This window comes from Harpia harpyja, assembly GCF_026419915.1.
Source record: "Harpia harpyja isolate bHarHar1 chromosome 1 unlocalized genomic scaffold, bHarHar1 primary haplotype SUPER_1_unloc_1, whole genome shotgun sequence".
NCBI classification, from domain to species: domain Eukaryota; kingdom Metazoa; phylum Chordata; class Aves; order Accipitriformes; family Accipitridae; genus Harpia; species Harpia harpyja.
Window position 1 is genome coordinate 462,963 of NW_026293134.1, and position 19,400 is coordinate 482,362.

Sequence of the window (19,400 nt, forward strand, 5' to 3'; positions counted from 1 at the left end):
TGGGAGAGACTCTTGCCGAAAAGGCAAACGTCCGGCTCTTTCTCCCACAAGGAAGGGCCCAGCCCTCAAAGCTGTTGCTGTTCTTCATGGTGCCCTGGCGCCCTATCTACAGGCACAACAGCACTGGGGATCTGTGCTTTCCCAGAGATGCAACATCTCATAGCGCTCGGCCGCGGCAGAGGCTCTTGCCGAAAAGGCAAATGTCCGTCTCCTTCTCCCACAAGGAAGGGCCCAGCCCTGAAAGCTGTTGCTGCTCTTCATGGCGCCCTGGCGCACTATCTACAGGCACAACATCACTGGGGATCTGTGCTTTCCCAGAGAAGCAATATTTCATGACGCTCTACCGCGGCAGAGCCTCTTGCCGAAAAGGCAAACGTCCGGCTCCTTCTCCAACAGGGAAGGGCCCAGCCCTGAAAGCTGTTGCTGCTCTTCACGGTGCCCTGGCGCCCTATCTACAGGCACAACAGCACTGGGGATCTGTGCTTTCCCAGAGGCGCAACATCTCATGGCGCTCGGCTGTGGCAGAGCCTCTTGCCGAAAAGGCAAACGTCCGGCTCCTTCTCCCACAAGGAAGGGCCCAGCCCTGAAAGCTGTTGCTGCTCTTCACGGTGCCTCAGCTCCCTATCTACAGGAACAACAGCACTGGGGACCTATTCTTTCCCAGAGACGAAACATCTCATGGCGTTTGGCTGTGGCAGAGCCTCTTGCCGAAAAGGCAAACGTCCGGCTCCTTGTCCCACAAGGAAGGGCCCAGCCCTGAAAGCTGTTGCTGCTCTTCACGGTGCCGTGGCACCCTATCTACAGGCACAACAGCACTGGGGATCTGTGCTATCGCAGAATCGCAACATCTCATGGCGCTCGGCCGCGGCAGAGCATCTTGCCGAGAAGGCAAACGTCCGGCTCCTTCTCCCACAAGGAAGGGCCCAGCCCTGAAAGCTGTTGCTGCTCTTCACCTGCCCTTGGCACCCTATCTACAGGCACAACAGCACTGGGGATCTGTGCTCTCCCAGAGACGAAACATGTCATGGCGCTCGGCCGCCACAGAGCCTCTTACCGAAAAGGCAAACGTCTGGCTCCTTGTCCCACAAGGAAGGGCCCAGCCCTGAAAGCTGTTGCTGCTCTTCACGGTGACCTGGCGCACTATCTACAGGCACAACAGCACTGGGGATCTGTGCTTTCCCAGAGATGCAACATCTCATGGCGCTCGGCCGCGGCAGAGCCTGTTGCTGAAAAGGCAAACGTCCGGCTCCTTCTCCAACAAGGAAGGGCCCAGGCCTGAAAGCTGTTGCTGCTCTTCACGGTGCCCTGGTGCCCTATCTACAGGCACAACAGCACTGGGGATCTGTGCTTTCCCAGAGGCGCAACATCTCAATGCGCTCAGCTGTGGCAGAGCCTCTTGCCGAAAAGGCAAACGTCCGGCTCCTTCTCCCACAAGGAAGGGCCCAGCCCTGAAAGCTGTTGCTGCTCTTCACGGTGCCTCAGCTCCCTATCTACAGGAACAACAGCACTGGGGACCTATGCTTTCCCAGAGACGCAACATCTCATGGCGTTTGGCTGTGGCAGAGCCTCTTGCCGAAAAGGCAAACGTCCGGCTCCTTGTCCCACAAGGAAGGGCCCAGCCCTGAAAGCTGTTGCCGCTCTTCACGGTGCCCTGGCACCCTATCTACAGGCACAACAGCACTGGGGATCTGTGCTTTCGCAGAATCGCAACATCTCATGGCGCTCGGCCGCGGCAGAGCCTCTTGCCGAGAAGGCAAAAGTCCGGCTCCTTCTGCCACAAGGAAGGGCCCAGCCCTGAAAGCTGTTGCTGCTCTTCACAGTGCCCTGGCGCCCTATCTACAGGCACAACAGCACTGGGGATCTGTGCTTTCCCAGAGGCGCAACATCTCATGGCGCTCGGCTGTGGCAGAGCCTTTCGCCGAAAAGGCAAACGTCCGGCTCCTTCTCCCACAACGAAGGGCCCACTCCTCAAAGCTGTTGCTGCTCTTCATGGTGCCCTGGTGCGCTATCTACAGGCACAACAGCACTGGGGATCTGTGCTTTCCCAGAGATGCAACATCTCATGGCGCTCGGGCGCGGCAGAGGCTCTTGCCGAAAATGCAAATGTCCGTCTCCTTCTCCCACAAGGAAGGGCCCAGCCCTCAAAGCTGTTGCTGCTCTTCATGATGCCATGGCGCGCTATCTACAGGAACAACATCACTGGGGATCTGTGCTTTCCCAGAGAAGCAATATTTCATGACGCTCTACCGCGGCAGAGCCTCTTGCCGAAAAGGCAAACGTCCGGCTCCTACTCCAACAGGGAAGGGCCCAGCCCTGAAAGCTGTTGCTGCTCTTCACGGTGCCCTGGCGCCCTATCTACAGGCACAACAGCACTGGGGATCTGTGCTTTCCCAGAGAAGCAACATCTCATGGCGCTCGTCTGTGGCAGAGCCTCTTGCCGAAAAGGCAAACGTCCGGCTCCTTCTCCCACAAGGAAGGGCCCAGCCCTCAAAGCTGTTGCTGCTCTTCACGGTGCCCTGGCACCCTATCTACATGCACAACAGCACTGGGGATCTGTGTTTTCCCAGAGATGCAACATCTCATGGCGCTCGGCCGCGGCAGAGCCTCTTGCCGAAAAGACAAACTTCCGGCTCCTTCTCCCACAGGGAAGGGCCCAGCCCTGAAAGCTGTTGCTGCTCTTCACGGTGCCTTGGCGCCCTATCTACAGGCACAACAGCAGTGGGGATCTGTGCTTTCCCAGAGGCGCAACATCTCATGGCGCTCGGCCGCGGCAGAGCCTCTTGCCGAAAAGGCAAACGTCCGGCTCCTTCTCCCACAAGGAAGGGCCCAGCCCTGAAAGCTCTTGCTGCTCTTCACAGTGCCTTGGCACCCTATCTACAGGCACAACAGCTCTGGGGATCTGTGCTTTCCCTGACACGCAACATCTCATGGCGCTCGGCCGCAGCAGAGCCTCTTGCCGAAAAGGCAAACGTCCGGCTCCTTCTCCCACAAGGAAGGGCCCAGCCCTGAAAGCTGTTGCTGCTCTTCACAGTGCCCTGGCGCCCTATCTACAGGCACAACAGCACTGGGGATCTGTGCTTTCCCAGAGATGCAACATCTCATGGCGCTCGGCCGCGGCAGAGCCTCTTGCCGAAAAGGCAAACGTCCGACTCCTTCTCCCACAAGGAAGGGCCCAGCCCTCAAAGCTGTTGCTGTTCTTCATGGTGCCCTGGCGACCTATCTACAGGCAGAGCAGCAGTGGGGATCTGTGCTTTCCCAGAGATGCAACATCTCATGGCGCTCGGCCGCGGCAGAGGCTCTTGCCGAAAAGGCAAATGTCCGTCTACTTCGCCAACAAGGAAGGGCCCAGCCCTGAAAGCTGTTGCTGCTATTCACGGTGCCCTGGCACCCTATCTACAGGCACAACAGCACCGGGGATCTGTGCTTTCCCAGAGATGCAACATCTCATGGCGCTCGGCCGCGGCAGAGCCTCTTGCCGAAAAGGCAAACGTCCGACTCCTTCTCCCACTAGGAAGGGCCCAGCCCTGAAAGCTGTTGCTGCTCTTCACAGTGCCTTGGCACCCTATCTACAGGCTCAACAGCTCTGGGGATCTGTGCTTTCCCTGACACGCAACATCTCATGGCGCTCGGCCGTGGCAGATCCTCTTGCCGAAAAGGCAAACGTCCGGCTCCTTCTCCCACTAGGAAGGGCCCAGCCCTGAAAGCTGTTGCCGCTCTTCACGGTGCCGTGGCACCCTATCTACAGGCACAACAGCACTGGGGATCTGTGCTTTCGCAGAATCGCAACATCTCATGGCGCTCGGCCGCGGCAGAGCATCTTGCCGAGAAGGCAAACGTCCGGCTCCTTCTCCCACAAGGAAGGGCCCAGCCCTGAAAGCTGTTGCTGCTCTTCACCTGCCCTTGGCACCCTATCTACAGGCACAACAGCACTGGGGATCTGTGCTCTCCCAGAGACGAAACATGTCATGGCGCTCGGCCGCCACAGAGCCTCTTACCAAAAAGGCAAACGTCTGGATCCTTCTCCCACAAGGAAGGGCCCAGCCCTGAAAGCTCTTGTTGCTCTTCACGGTGACCTGGCGCACTATCTACAGGCACAACAGCACTGGGGATCTGTGCTTTCCCAGAGATGCAACATCTCATGTCGCTCGGCCGAGGCAGAGCCTCTTGCCGAAAAGGCAAACGTCCGGCTCCTTCTCCAACAGGGAAGGGCCCAGGCCTGAAAGCTGTTGCTGCTCTTCACGGTGCCATGGTGCCCTATCTACAGGCACAACAGCACTGGGGATCTGTGCTTTCCCAGAGGCGCAACATCTCATGGCGCTCGGCTGTGGCAGAGCCTCTTGCCGAAAAGGCAAACGTCCGGCTATTTCTCCCACAAGGAAGGGCCCAGCCCTGAAAGCTGTTGCTGCTCTTCACGGTGCCTCAGCTCCCTATCTACAGGAACAACAGCACTGGGGACCTATGCTTTCCCAGAGACGCAACATCTCATGGCATTTGGCTGTGGCAGAGCCTCTTGCCGAAAAGGCAAACGTCCGGCTCCTTGTCCCACAAGGAAGGGCCCAGCCCTGAAAGCTGTTGCCGCTCCTCACGGTGCCGTGGCACCCTATCTACAGGCACAACAGCACTGGGGATCTGTGCTTTCGCAGAATCGCAACATCTCATGGCGCTCGGCCGCGGCAGAGCCTCTTGCCGAGAAGGCAAACGTCCGGCTCCTTCTGCCACAAGGAAGGGCCCAGCCCTGAAAGCTGTTGCTGCTCTTCACAGTGCCCTGGCGCCCTATCTACAGGCACAACAGCACTGGGGATCTGTGCTTTCCCAGAGGCGCAACATCTCTTGGCGCTCGGCTGTGGCAGAGCCTTTCGCCGAAAAGGCAAACGTCCGGCTCCTTCTCCCACAAGGAAGGGCCCACCCCTCAAAGCTGTTGCTGCTCTTCATGGTGCCCTGGTGCCCTATCTACAGGCACAACAGCACTGGGGATCTGTGCTTTCCCAGAGATGCAACATCTCATGGCGCTCGGCCGCAGCAGAGCCTCTTGCCGAAAAGGCAAACATCCGACTCCTTCTCCCACAAGGAAGGGCCCAGCCCTGAAAGCTGTTGCTGCTCTTCATGGTGCCCTGGCGCACTATCTACAGGCACAACAGCACTGGGGATCTGTGCTTTCCCAGAGACGCAACATCTCATGGCGCTCGGCCGCGGCAGAGCCTCTTGCCGAAAAGGCAAACGTCCGGCTCCTTCTCCCACAAGGAAGGGCCCAGCCCTGAAAGCTGTTGCTGCTCTTCACAGTGCCCTCGTGCGCTATCTACAGGCACAATATCACTGGGGATCTGTGCTTTCCCAGAGAAGCAATATTTCATGACGCTCTACCGCGGCAGAGCCTCTTGCCGAAAAGGCAAACGTCCGGCTCCTTCTCCAACAGGGAAGGGCCCAGCCCTTATAGCTCTTGCTGCTCTTCACGGTGCCCTGGCGCACTATCTACAGGCACAACATCACTGGGGATCTGTGCTCTCCCAGAGATGCAACATCTCATGGCGCTCGGCCGCGGCAGAGCCTCTTGCCGAAAAGGCAAACATCCGACTCCTTCTCCCACAAGGAAGGGCCCAGCCCTGAAAGCTCTTGCTGCTCTTCACGGTGCCCTGGCACCCTATATACAGGCACAACAGCACTGGGGATCTGTGCTTTCCCTGACACGCAATAGCTCATGGCGCTCGGCCGCGGCAGAGCCTCTTGCCGAAAAGGCAAACATCCTACTCCTTCTCCCAGAAGGAAGGGCCCAGCCCTGAAAACTGTTGCTGCTCTTCATGGTGCCCTGGCGCACTATCTACAGGCACAACAGCACTGGGGATCTGTGCTTTCCCAGAGAAGCAATATTTCATGACGCTCGGCCGCGGCAGAGCCTCTTGCCGAAAAGACAAACGTCCGGCTCCTTCTCCCACAGGGAAGGGCCCAGCCCTGAAAGCTGTTGCTGCTCTTCACGGTGCCTTGGCGCCCTATCTACAGGCACAACAGCACCGGGGATCTGTGCTTTCCCAGAGATGCAACATCTCATGGCGCTCGGCCGCGGCAGAGCCTCTTGCCGAAAAGGCAAACGTCCGACTCCTTCTCCCACAAGGAAGGGCCCAGCCCTCAAAGCTGTTGCTGTTCTTCATGGTGCCCTGGCGACCTATCTACAGGCACAGCAGCACTGGGGATCTGTGCTTTCCCAGAGATGCAACATCTCATGGCGCTCGGCCGCGGCAGAGGCTCTTGCCGAAAAGGCAAATGTCCGTCTACTTCTCCCACAAGGAAGGGCCCAGCCCTGAAAGCTGTTGCTGCTCTTCACGGCGCCCTGGCACCCTATCTACAGGCACAACAGCACCGGGGATCTGTGCTTTCCCAGAGATGCAACATCTCATGGCGCTCGGCCGCGGCAGAGCCTCTTGCCGAAAAGGCAAACGTCCGACTCCTACTCCCACAAGGAATGGCCCAGCCCTGAAAGCTCTTGCTGCTCTTCATGGCGCCCTGGCGCACTATCTACAGGCACAACATCACTGGGGATCTGTGCTTTCCCAGAGAAGCAATATTTCATGACGCTCTGCCGCGGCATAGCCCCTTGCCGAAAAGGCAAACGTCCGGCTCCTTCTCCAACAGGGAAGGGCCCAGCCCTGAAAGCTGTTGCTGCTCTTCACGGTGCCCTGGCGCCCTATCTACAGGCACAACAGCACTGGGGATCTGTGCTTTCCCAGAGGCGCAACATCTCATGGCGCTCGGCTGTGGCAGAGCCTCTTGCCGAAAAGGCAAACGTCCGGCTCCTTCTCCCACAAGGAAGGGCCCAGCCCTGAAAGCTGTTGCTGCTCTTCACCTGCCCTTGGCGCCCTATCTACAGGCAGAACAGCACTGAGGATCTGTGCTCTCCCAGAGACGAAACATGTCATGGCGCTCGGCCGCGACATAGCCTCTTACCGAAAAGGCAAACGTCCGGCTCCTTCTCCCAAAAGGAAGGCCCCAGCCCTGAAAGCTGTTGCTGCTCTTCACGGTGCCCTATCTACTGGCACAACAGCACTGGGGATCTGTGCTTTCCCTGACACGCAATATCTCATGGCGCTCGGCCGTGGCAGAGCCTCTTGCCGAAAAGGCAAACGTCCGGCACCTTCTCCCACAAAGAAGGGCCCAGCCCTGAAAGCTGTTGCTGCTCTTCATGGTGCCCTGGTGCCCTATCTACAGGCACAACAGCAATGGGGATCTGTGCTTTCCCTGACACGCAACATCTCATGGCGCACGGCCGCGGCAGAGCCTCTTGCCGAAAAGGCAAACGTCCGGCTCCTTCTCCCACAAGGAAGGGCCCAGCCCTGAAAGCTGTTGCTGCTCTTCATGGTGCCCTGGTGCCCTATCTACAGGCACAACAGCACTGGGGATCTGTGCTTTCCCTGACACGCAACATCTCATGGCGCACGGCCGCGGCAGAGCCTCTTGCCGAAAAGGCAAACGTCCGGCTCCTTCTCCCACAAGGAAGGGCCCAGCCCTGAAAGCTGTTGCTGCTCTTCATTGTGCCCTGGAACCCTATCTACGGGCACAACAGCAATTGGGATCTGTGAATTCCCGGAGAGGGAACATCTCATGGCGCTCGGACGCGGCAGAGCCTCTTGCCGAAAAGGCAACGTCCGGCTCCTTGTCCCACAAGGAAGGGCCCAGCCCTGAAAGCTGTTTCTGCTCTTCATTGTGCCCTGGCACCCTATCTAAAGGCACAACAGCAATGGGGATCTGTGCTTTCCCAGAGATGCAACATCTCATGGCGCTCAGCCGCGGCAGAGACTCTTGCCGAAAAGGCAAACGTCCGGCTCCTTCTCCCACAAGGTAGGGCCCAGCCCTGAAAGCTGTTGCTGCTCTTCACGGTGCCTTGGCGCCCTATCTACAGGCACATCAGCAATTGGGATCTGTGATTTCCCGGAGAGGGAACATCTCATGGCGGTCTGCCGCGAAAAAGCCTCTTGCCGAAAAGGCAAACGTCCGGCTCCTTCTCCCACAAGGAAGGGCCCAGCCCTGAAAGCTGTTGCTGCTCTTCAGCTACACTTGTTACCCTATTTAAAGGCACAACAGCACTGGGGATCTGTGCTTTCCCTGAAACGCAACATCTCATGGCGCTCAGCCGCGGCAGAGCCTCTTGCCGAAAAGGCAAACGTCCGGCTCCTTCTCCCACAAGGAAGTGCCCAGCCCTGAAAGCTGTTGCTGCTCTTCATGGTGCCCTGGCGCACTATCTACAGGCACAACAGAAATTGGGATCTGTGATTTCCCGGAGAGGGAACATCTCATGGCGCTCGGCCGTGGCAGAGACTCTTGCCGAAAAGGCAAACGTCCAGCTCCTTCTCCCACAAGGAAGGGCCCAGCCCTGAAAGCTGTTGCTGCTCTTCATTGTGACCTGGCACCCTATCTACAGGCACAACAGCAATGGGGATCTGTCTGTGCTTTCCCAGAGATGCAACATCTCATGGTGCTCGGCCGCGGCAGAGCCTCTTGCCGAAAAGGCAAACATCCGGCTCCTTGTCCCACAAAGAAGGGCCCAGCCCTTAAAGCTGTTGCTGCTCTTCACGGGGCCTTGGTGCCCTATCTACAGGCACAACAGCACTGGGGATCTGTAGTTTCCTTGAAACGCAACATCTCATGGCGCTCGGCCGCGGCAGAGCCTCTTGCTGAAAAGGCAAACGTCCTGCTCCTTCTCCCACAAGGAAGGGCCCAGCCCTGAAAGCTGTTGCTGCTCTTCAGCTACACTTGTTACCCTATTTAAAGGCACAACAGCACTGGGGATCTGTGCTTTCCCTGAAACGCAACATCTCATGGCGCTCGGCCGTGGCAGAGACTCTTGCCGAAAAGGCAAACGTCCGGCTCCTTGTTCCACAAGGAAAGGCCCCGCCCTGAAAGCTGTTGCTGCTCTTCATTGTGCCCTGGCACCCTATCTACAGGCACAACAGCATTGCGGATCTGTGCTTTCCCTGACATGCAACATTTCTTGGCGCACGGCCTCGGCAGAGCCTCTTGCCTTAAAGGAAAACATCCGGCTCCTTCTCCCACAAGGTAAGGCCCAGCCCTGAAAGCTGTTGCTACTCTTCACGGTGCCCTGGCGCCCTATTTACAGGCACAACAGCACTGGGGATCTGTGCTTTCCCTGACACGCAACATCTCATGTCGCTCTCCCGCGGCAGAGCCTCTCGCCGAAAAGGCAAACATCCAGCTCCTTCTCCCACAAGGAAGGGCCCAGCCCTGAAACCTGTTGCTGCTCTTCAGCTACATTTGTTACCCTATTTAAAGGCACAACAGCACTGGGGATCTGTGCTTTCCCTGACACGCAACATCTCGTGGCGCACGGGCTCGGCAGAGGCTCTTGCCGAAAAGGCAAACGTCCAGCTCCTTCTCCCACAAGGTAGCGCCCAGACCTGAAAGCTGTTGCTGCTCTTCACTGTGCCTTGGCGCCCTATCTACAGGCACATCAGCAATTGGGATCTGTGCTTTCCCAGAGAGGGAACATCTCATGGCACTCGGCCGCGGCAGAGCCTCTTGCCAAAAAGGCAAACGTCCGGCTCCTTCTCCCACAAGGAAGGGCCCAGCCCTGAAAGCTGTTGCTGCTCTTCATTGTGCCCTGGCACCCTATCTACAGGCACAACAGCACTGGGGATCTGTGCTTTCCCTGACACGCAACATCTCATGGTGCTCGGCCGCGGCAGAGCCTCCTGCCGAAAAGGCAAACGTCCGGCTCCTTCTCCCACAAGGAAGGGCCCAGCCCTGAAAGCTGTTGCTGCTCTACACCTACCCTTGGCGCCCTATCTACAGGCACAACATCACTGGGGATCTGTGCTTTCCCAGAGGCGCAACATCTCATGGCGCTCTGCCGTGGCAGAGCCTCTTGCTGAAAAGGCAAACGTCCGGCTCTTTCTCCCACAAGGAAGGGCCCAGCCCTGATAGCTGTTGCTGCTCTTCACTGTGCCCTGGCGCCCTATCTACAGGCACAACAGCAATTGGGATCTGTGCTTCCCCGGAGAGGGAACATCTCATGGCACTGTGCCGCCGCAGAGCCTCTTGCTGAAAAGGCAAACGTCCGGCTCCTTCTCCCACAAGGAAGGGCCCAGCCCTGAAAGCTGTTGCTGCTATTGAACGACCCTTGGCTCCATATCTACAGGCACAACAGCACTGGGGATCTGTGCTTTCCCTGACACGCAACATCTCATGGTGCTCGGCCGCGGCAGAGCCTCTTGCCGAAAAGGCAAACTTCCGGCTCCTTCTCCCACAAGGTAGCGCCGAGCCCTGAAAGCTGTTGCTGCTCTTCAGGGTGCCTTGGCGCCCTATCTACAGGCACATCAGCAATTGGGATGTGTGCTTTCCCGGAGAGGGAACATCTCATGGCACTGTGCCGCGGCAGAGCCTCTTGCCGAAAAGGCAAACGTCCGGCTCCTTCTCCCACAAGGAAGGGCCCAGCCCTGAAAGCTGTTGCTGCTATTCAACGACCCTTGGCACCGTATATACAGGCACAACAGCAATTGGGATCTGTGCTTTCCCTGAGACGCAATATCTCATGGCGCTCGGCCGCGGCAGAGCCTCTGCCGAAAAGGCAAACGTCCGGCTCCTTCTCCCACAAGGAAGGGCCCAGCCCTGAAAGCTGTTGCTACTCTTCAATGACCCTTGGCTCCCTATCTACAGGCACAACAGCACTGGGGATCTGTGCTTTCCCTGACACGCAACATCTCATGGCGCTCGGCGGCGGCAGAGCCTCTTCCCAAAAAAACAAACTTCCCGCTCCTTCTCCCACAGGGAAGGGCCCAGCCCTGAAAGCTGTTGCTGCTCTTCACGGTGCCCTGGCACCCTATCTACAGGCACAACAGCACTGGGGATCTGTGCTTTTCCTGACACGCAACATCTCATGGTGTTAGGCCGCGGCAGAGCCTCTTGCCGAAAAGGCAAACGTCCGGCTCCTTCTCCCACAAGGAAGGGCCCAGCCCTGAAAGCTGTTGCTGCTCTACACCTACCCTTGGCGCCCTATCTACAGGCACAACAGCACTGGGGATCTGTGCTTTCCCCGACACGCAACATCTCATGGCGCTCTGCCGTGGCAGAGCCTCTTGCTGAAAAGGCAAACGTCCGGCTCCTTCTCCCACAAGGAAGGGCCCAGCCCTGAAAGCTGTTGCTGCTCTTCACCTACCCTTGGCTCCCTATCTACAGGCACAACAGCACTGGGGATCTGTGGTTTCCCAGAGACGCAATATCTCATGGCGCTCGGCCGCGGCAGAGCCTCTTCCCAAAAAGGCAAACTTCCCGCTCCTTCTCCCACAGGGAAGGGCCCAGCCCTGAAAGCTGTTGCTGCTATTAATGGTGCCCAGGTGCCCTATCTACAGGCACAACAGCACTGGGGATCTGTGCTTTCCCTAACACGCAACATCTCATGGCGCTCGGCTGTGGCAGAGCCTCTTACCGAAAAGGCAAACGTCCGGCTCCTTCTCCCACAAGGAAGGGCCCAGCCCTGAAAGCTGTTGCTGCTATTCAACGACCCTTGGCACCATATCTACAGGCACAACAGCACTGGGGATCTGTGCTTTCCCTGACACGCAACATCTCATGGCGCTCAAACGCGGCAGAGCCTCTTGCCGAAAAGGCAAACTTCCGGCTCCTTCTCCCACAAGGTAGCGCCCAGCCCTGAAAGCTGTTGCTGCTCTTCACGGTGCCTTGGCGCCCTATCTACAGGCACATCAGCAATTGGGATCTGTGCTTTCCCAGAGAGGGAACATCTCATGGCACTCGGCCGCGGCAGAGCCTCTTGCCGAAAAGGCAAACGTCCGGCTCCTTCTCCCACAAGGAAGGGCCCAGCCCTGAAAGCTGTTGCTGCTATTCAACGACCCGTGGCACCGTATCTACAGGCACAACAGCAATTGGGATCTGTGCTTTCCCAGAGACGCAATATCTCATGGCGCTCGGCCGCGGCAGAGCCTCTTCCCAAAAAGGCAAACTTCCCGCTCCTTCTCCCACAGGGAAGGGCCCAGCCCTGAAAGCTGTTGCTGCTATTAATGGTGCCCTGGTGCCCTATCTACAGGCACAACAGCACTGGGGATCTGTGCTTTCCCTGACACGCAACATCTCATGGCGCTCGGCCGCGTTAGAGCCTCTTGCCGAAAAGGCAAACGTCCGGCTCCTTCACCCACAAGGAAGGGCCCAGCACTGAAAGCTGCTGCTGCTCTTCACGGTGCCTTGGCGCCGTATCTACAGGCACATCAGCAATTGGGATCTGTGCTTTCCCGGAGAGGAAACATCTCATGGCGCTCTGCCGCGGCAGAGCCTCTTGCCGAAAAGGCAAACGTCCGGCTCATTTTCCCACAAGGTAGGGCCCAGCCCTGAAAGATGTTGCGGCTCTTCACGGTGCCCTGGCACCCTATCTACAGGCACAACAGCACTGAGGATCTGTGCTTTCCCAGAGATGCAACATCTCATGGCGCACGGCCTCGGCAGCGCCTCTTGCCAAAAAGGCAAACGTCTGGCTCCTTCTCCCACAAGGAAGGGTCCAGCCCTGAAAGCTATTGATGCTCTTCAACGACGCTTGGCGCCCTATCTACAGGCACAACAGCAATTGGGATCTGTGCTTTCCCCGACACGCAACATCTCATGGCGCTCTGCCGTGGCAGAGCCTCTTGCCGAAAAGGCAAACGTCCGGCTCCTTCTCCCACAAGGAAGGGCCCAGCCCTGAAAGCTGTTGCTGCTCTTCATTGTGCCCTGGCACCCTATCTACAGGCACAACAGCACTGGGGATCTGTGCTTTCCCTGACACGCAACATCTCATGGCGCTCAGCCGCGGCAGAGACTCTTGCCGAAAAGGCAAACGTCCGGCTCCTTCTCCCACAAGGAAGGGTCCACCCCTGAAAGCTGTTGCTGCTATTCAACGACCCTTGGCACCCTATCTACAGGCACAACAGCAATTGGGATCTGTGCTTTCCCAGAGACGCAATATCTCATGGCGCTCGGCCGCAGCAGAGCCTCTTGCCGAAAAGGCAAACGTCCGGCTCCTTCTCCCACAAGGAAGGGCCCAGCCCTGAAAGCTGTTGCTGCTCTTCAACGACCCTTGGCTCCCTATCTACAGGCACAACAGCACTGGGGATCTGTGCTTTCCCTGACACGCAACATCTCATGGCGCTCGGCGGCGGCAGAGCCTCTTCCCAAAAAGGCAAACTTCCCGCTCCTTCTCCCACCAGGGAGGGCCCAGCCCTGAAAGCTGTTGCTGCTATTAATGGTACCCTCGTGCCCTATCTACAGGCACAACAGCACTGGGGATCTGTGCTTTCCCTGACATGCAACATCTCATGGCGCTCGGCTGTGGCAGAGACTCTTGCCGAAAAGGCAAACGTCCGGCTCCTTCTCCCACAAGGAAGGGCCCAGCCCTGAAAGCTGTTGCTGCTCTTCATTGTGCCCTGGCACCCTATCTACAGGCACAACAGCAATGGAGATCTGTGCTTTCCCTGACACGCAACATCTCATGGCGCTCGGCGTCGGCAGAGCCTCTTCCCAAAAAAACAAACTTCCCGCTCCTTCTCCCACAGGGAATGGCCCAGCCCTGAAAGCTGTTGCTGCTATTAATGGTGCCCTGGTGCCCTATCTACAGGCACAACAGCACTGGGGATCTGTGCTTTCCCTGAGACGCAACATCTCATGGCGCTCTGCCGTGGCAGAGCCTCTTGCTGAAAAGGCAAACGTCCGGCTCCTTCTCCCACGGGGAAGGGCCCAGCCCTGAAAGCTGTTGCTGCTCTTCACCTACCCTTGGCTCCCTATCTACAGGCACAACAGCACTGGGGATCTGTGGTTTCCCAGAGATGCAACATGTCATGGCGCTCGGCCGCGTCAAAGCCTCTTGCCGAAAAGGCAAACTTACAGCTAACTCTCCCACAAGGAAGGGCCCAGCCCTGATAGTTGTTGCTGCTCTTCACGGTGCCCTGGCGCCCCATTTACAGGCACAACAGCACTGGGGATCTGTGCTTTCCCTGAGATGCAACATCTCATGACGCTCTGCCGCGGCAGAACCTCTCGCCGAAAAGGCAAACATGCAGCTCCTTCTCCCACCAGGGAGGGCCCAGCCCTGAAAGCTGTTGCAGCTCTTCAGCTACACTTGTTACCCTATTTAAAGGCACAACAGCACTGGGGATCTGTGCTTTCCCTGAAACGCAACATCTCATGGCGCTCGGCCGTGGCAGAGAATCTTGCCGAAAAGGCAAACGTCCGGCTCCTTGTCCCACAACGAAAGGCCCAGCCCTGAAAGCTGTTGCTGCTCTTCATTGTGCCCTGGCACCCTATCTACAGGCACAACAGCATTGCGGATCTGTGCTTTCCCTGACATGCAACATCTCATGGCGCACGGCCTCGGCAGAGCCTCTTGCCAAAAAGGCAAACGTCCGGCTCCTTCTCCCACAAGGAAGGGCCCAGCCCTGAAACCTGTTGCTGCTCTTTACGGTGCCCTGGTGCCCTATCTACAGGCACAACAGCACTGGGAATCTGTGCTTTCCCTGACACGCAACATCTCATGTCGCTCTGCCGCGGCATAGCCTCTTGCCGAAAAGGCAAACTTCCGGCTCCTTCTCCCACAGGGAAGGGCCCAGCCCTGAAACCTGTTGCTGCTCTTCAGCTACAATTGTTACCCTATTTAAAGGCACAACAGCACTGGGGATCTGTGCTTTCCCTGAAACGCAACATCTCATGGCGCTCGGCCGCGGCAGAGCCTCTTGCCGAAAAGGCAAACGTCGGGCTCCTTCTCCCACAAGGAAGGGCCCACCCCTTAAAGCTGTTGCTGCTCTTCATTGTGGCCTGGCACCCTATCTACAGACACATAAGCAATTGGGATCTGTGATTTCCCGGAGACGGAATATCTCATGGCGCTCTGCCGCGACAGAGCCTCTTGCCGAAAAGGCAAACGTCAAGCTCCTTCTCCCAAAAGGAAGGGTCCAGACCAGAAAGCTGTTGCTGCTCTTCAGCTACATTTGTTACCCTATTTAAAGGCACAACAGCACTGGGGATCTGTGCTTTCCCTGAAACGCACCATCTCATGGCGCACGGCCGCGGCAGAGCCTCTTGCCGAAAGGGCAAACGTCCGGCTCCTTCTCCCACAAGGAAGGGCCCAGCCCTGAAAGCTGTTGCTGCTCTTCATTGTGCCCTGGCACCCTATCTACAGGCACAACAGCAATTGGGATCTGTGATTTCCCGGAGAGGGAACATCTCATGGCGCTCGGCCGCGGCAGAGGCTCTTGCCGAAAAGGCAACGTCCGGCTCCTTCTCCCACAAGGAAGGGCCCAGCCCTGAAAGCTGTTTCTGCTCTTCATTGTGCCCTGGCACCCTATCTAAAGGCACAACAGCAATGGGGATCTGTGGTTTCCCAGAGATGCAACATCTCATGGCGCTCAGCCGCGGCAGTGCCTCTTGCCGAAAAGGCAAACGTCCGGCTCCTTCTCCCACAAGGAAGGGCCCAGCCCTGAAAGCTCTTGCTGCTCTTCATGGCGCCCTGGCGCACTATCTACAGGCACAACATCACTGGGGATCTGTGCTTTCCCAGAGAAGCAATATTTCATGACGCTCGGCGGCGGCAGAGCCTCTTGCCGAAAAGGCAAACGTCCGGCTCTTTCTCCCACAGGGAAGGGCCCAGCCCTGAAAGCTGTTGCTGCTCTTCACGGTGCCCTGGCGCCCTATCTACAGGCACAACAGCAATGGGGATCTGTGGTTTCCCAGAGGCGCAACATCTCATGGCGCTCGGCTGTGGGAGAGCCTCTTGCCGAAAGGGCAAACGTCCGGCTCCTTCTGCCACAAGGAAGGGCCCAGCCCTGAAAGCTGTTGCTGCTCTTCACGGTGCCTCAGCTCCCTATCTACAGGAACAACAGCACTGGGGACCTATGCTTTCCCAGAGACGCAACATCTCATGGCGTTTGGCTGTGGCAGAGCCTCTTGCCGAAAAGGCAAACGTCCGGCTCCTTCTCCAACAGGGAAGGGCCCAGCCCTGAAAACTATTGCCGCTCTTCACGGTGCCGTGGCACCCTATCTACAGGCACAACAGCACTGGGGATCTGTGCTTTCCCTGACACGCAACATCTCATGGCGCTCTGCCGTGGCAGAGGTTCTTGCTGAAAAGGCAAACGTCCGGCTCCTTCTCCCACAAGGAAGGGCCCAGCCCTGAAAGCTGTTGCTGCTCTTCACCTACCCTTGGCTCCCTATCTACAGGCACAACAGCACTGGGGATCTGTGGTTTCCCAGAGATGCAACATCTCATGGCGCTCGGCCGCGTCAAAGCCTCTTGCCGAAAAGGCAAACTTACAGCTAACTCTCCCACAAGGAAGGGCCCAGCCCTGATAGTTGTTGCTGCTCTTCACGGTGCCCTGGCGCCCCATTTACAGGCACAAGAGCACTGGGGATCTGTGCTTTCCCAGAAAAGCAATATTTCATGACGCTCGGCGGCGGCAGAGCCTCTTGCCGAAAAGGCAAACGTCCGGCTCCTTCTCCCACAGGGAAGGGCCCAGCCCTGAAAGCTGTTGCTGCTCTTCACGGTGCCCTGGCGCCCTATCTACAGGCACAACAGCACTGGGGATCTGTGCTTTCCCAGAGGCGCAACATCTCATGGCGCTCGGCTGTGGGAGAGCCTCTTGCCGAAAAGGCAAACGTCCGGCTCCTTCTCCCACAAGGAAGGGCCCAGCCCTGAAAGCTGTTGCTGCTCTTCACGGTGCCCTGGCAGCCTATCTACAGACAAAAGAGCAATTCGGATTTGTGCTTTGCTCGACACGGAACATCTCATGGCGCTCGGACGCGGCAAAGCCTCTTGCCGAAAAAGCGAACGTCCGGCTCCTTCTCCCACAAGGGAGGGCCCAGCCCTGAAAGCTGTTGCTGCTCTTCACGGTGCCTCAGCTCCCTATCTACAGGAACAACAGCACTGGGGACCTATGCTTTCCCAGAGACGCAACATCTCATGGCGTTTGGCTGTGGCAGAGCCTCTTGCCGAAAAGGCAAACGTCCGGCTCCTTCTCCAACAGGGAAGGGCCCAGCCCTGAAAGCTGTTGCCGCTCTTCACGGTGCCGTGGCACCCTATCTACAGGCACAACAGCACTGGGGATCTGTGCTTTCGCAGAATCGCAACATCTCATGGCGCTCGTCCGCGGCAGAGCCTCTTGCCGAAAAGGCAAACGTCCGGCTCCTTGTCCCACAAGGAAGGGCCCAGCCCTGAAAGCTGTTGCTGCTCTTCACAGTGCCTTGGCACCCTATCTACAGGCTCAACAGCTCTGGGGATCTGTGCTTTCCCTGACACGCAACATCTCATGGCGCTCGGCCGCGGCAGAGCCTCTTGCCGAGAAGGCAAACGTCCGGCTCCTTCTGCCACAAGGAAGGGCCCAGCCCTGAAAGCTGTTGCTGCTCTTCACAGTGCCCTGGCGCCCTATCTACAGGCACAACAGCACTGGGGATCTGTGCTTTCCCAGAGACGCAACATCTCATGGCGCTCGGCTGTGGCATAGCCCCTTGCCGAAAAGGCAAACGTCCGGCTCCTTCTCCCACAAGGAAGGGCCCAGCCCTCAAAGCTGTTGCTGCTCTTCACGGTGCCCTGGCACCCTATCTTCAGGCACAACAGCACTGGGGATCTGTGCTTTCCCAGAGGCGCAACATCTCATGGCGATCGGCCGCGGCACAGCCTCTTGCCAAAAAGGCAAACGCCCGGCTCCTTCTCCCACAAGGAAGGGCGCAGCCCTCAAAGCTGTTGCTGCTCTTCACGGTGCCCTGGTGCCCTATCTACAGGCACAACAGCACTGGGGATCTGTGCTTTCCCAGAGGCGCAACATTTCATGGCGCTCGGCCGCGGTAGAGCCTCTTGCTAAAAAGGCAAACATCCGGCTCCTTCTCCCACAAGGAAGGGCCCAGCCCTGAAAGCTGTTGCTGCTCTTCACGGTGCCCTGGCACCCTATCTACAGGCACAACAGCACTGGGGATCTGTGCTTTCGCAGAGAAGCAATATTTTTTGGCGCTCGGCCGCGGCAGAGCCTCTTGCCGAAAAGGCAAACGTTGGCTCCTTCTCCCACAGGGAAGGGCCCAGCCCTCAAAGCTGTTGCTGCTCTTCATGGTGCCCTGGTACCCTATCTACAGGCACAACAGCACTGGGGATCTGTGCTTTCCAAGAGGCGCCACATCTCATGGCGCTCGGCCATGGCAGAGCCTCTTGCCAAAAAGGCAAACAAGCGGCTCCTTCTCCCACAAGGAAGGGCCCAGCCCTCAAAGCTGTTGCTGCTCTTCACGGTGCCTTGGCGCCCTATCTACAGGCACAACAGCACTGGGGAACTGTGCTTTCCCTGACACGCAACATCTCATGGCGCTCGGCCGTGGCAGAGCCTCTTGCCAAAAAGGCAAACGTCCGGCTCCTTCTCCCACAAGGGAGGGCCCAGCCATGAAAGCTGTTGCTGCTCTTCACGGTGCCTCAGCTCCCTATCTACAGGAACAACAGCACTGGGGACCTATGCTTTCCCAGATACGCAACATCTCATGGCGTTTGGCTATGGCAGAGCCTCTTGCCGAAAAGGCAAACGTCCAGCTCCTTCTCCCACAAGGAAGGGCCCAGCCCTGAAAGCTGTTGCCGCTCTTCACTGTGCTGTGGCACCCTATCTACAGGCACAACAGCACTGGGGATCTGTGCTTTCGCAGAATCGCAACATCTCATGGCGCTCGGCCGCGTCAGAGCCTCTTGCCGAAAAGGCAAACGTCCGGCTGCTTGTCCCACAAGGAAGGGCCCAGCCCTGAAAACTGTTGCTGCTCTTCACAGTGCCTTGGCACCCTATCTACAGGCTCAACAGCTCTGGGGATCTGTGCTTTCCATGACACGCAACATCTCATGGCGCTCGGCCGCGGCAGAGCCTCTTGCCGAGAAGGCAAACGTCCGGCTGCTTGTCCCACAAGGAAGGGCCAAGCCCTGAAAGCTGTTGCTGCTCTTCACAGTGCCCTGGCGCCCTATCTACAGGCACAACAGCACTGGGGATCTGTGCTTTCCCAGAGGCGCAACATCTCATGGTGCTCAGCCGCAGCAGAGCATCTCTCTGAAAAGGCAAACGTCCGGCTCCTTCTCCCACAAGGAAGGGCCCAGCCCTGAAAGCTGTTGCTGCTCTTCACCTACCCTTAGCGCCCTATCTACAGGCACAACAGCAGTGGGGACCTGTGCTTTCCCAGAGATGCAACATCTCATGGCGCTCGGCCGCGGCAGAGGCTCTTGCCGAAAAGGCAAACATCCTGCTTATTATCCAATAAGAAAGCGCACATCCCTGAAAGCTGTTGCTGCTCTTCACGGTGCCTTGGCACCCTATCTACAGGCTCAACAGCACAGGAGATATGTGCTTTCCCACAGAAGCAATATGTTATGGCGCTCGGTCGCGACAGAGGCTCTTCCCAAAAAGGCAAACGTC